Raw genomic sequence first — 209 nt, forward strand, 5'->3', positions numbered from 1 at the left:
CGCTAGAGCATTCAGGATCTTTCTAGAAGTTAATGACGTGTTACTAGGGTCACGTGACTTCCGCTGTCGTAACAATATCAATAAATAATGTTGCTGTTTTTTATTGAGTATATATACTGTATTATATGTTAGTCTATTGGAAATAAAATAATTATTGCTAACATTAAGAAAATGGCAAAAAAAGAACAAATCTAGTAGTCAAGAAGAAC

The sequence above is a fragment of the Limulus polyphemus genome, unplaced genomic scaffold, assembly GCF_000517525.1.
Source record: "Limulus polyphemus unplaced genomic scaffold, Limulus_polyphemus-2.1.2 Scaffold5310, whole genome shotgun sequence".
In the NCBI taxonomy this organism is placed as follows: Eukaryota; Metazoa; Arthropoda; class Merostomata; order Xiphosura; family Limulidae; genus Limulus; species Limulus polyphemus.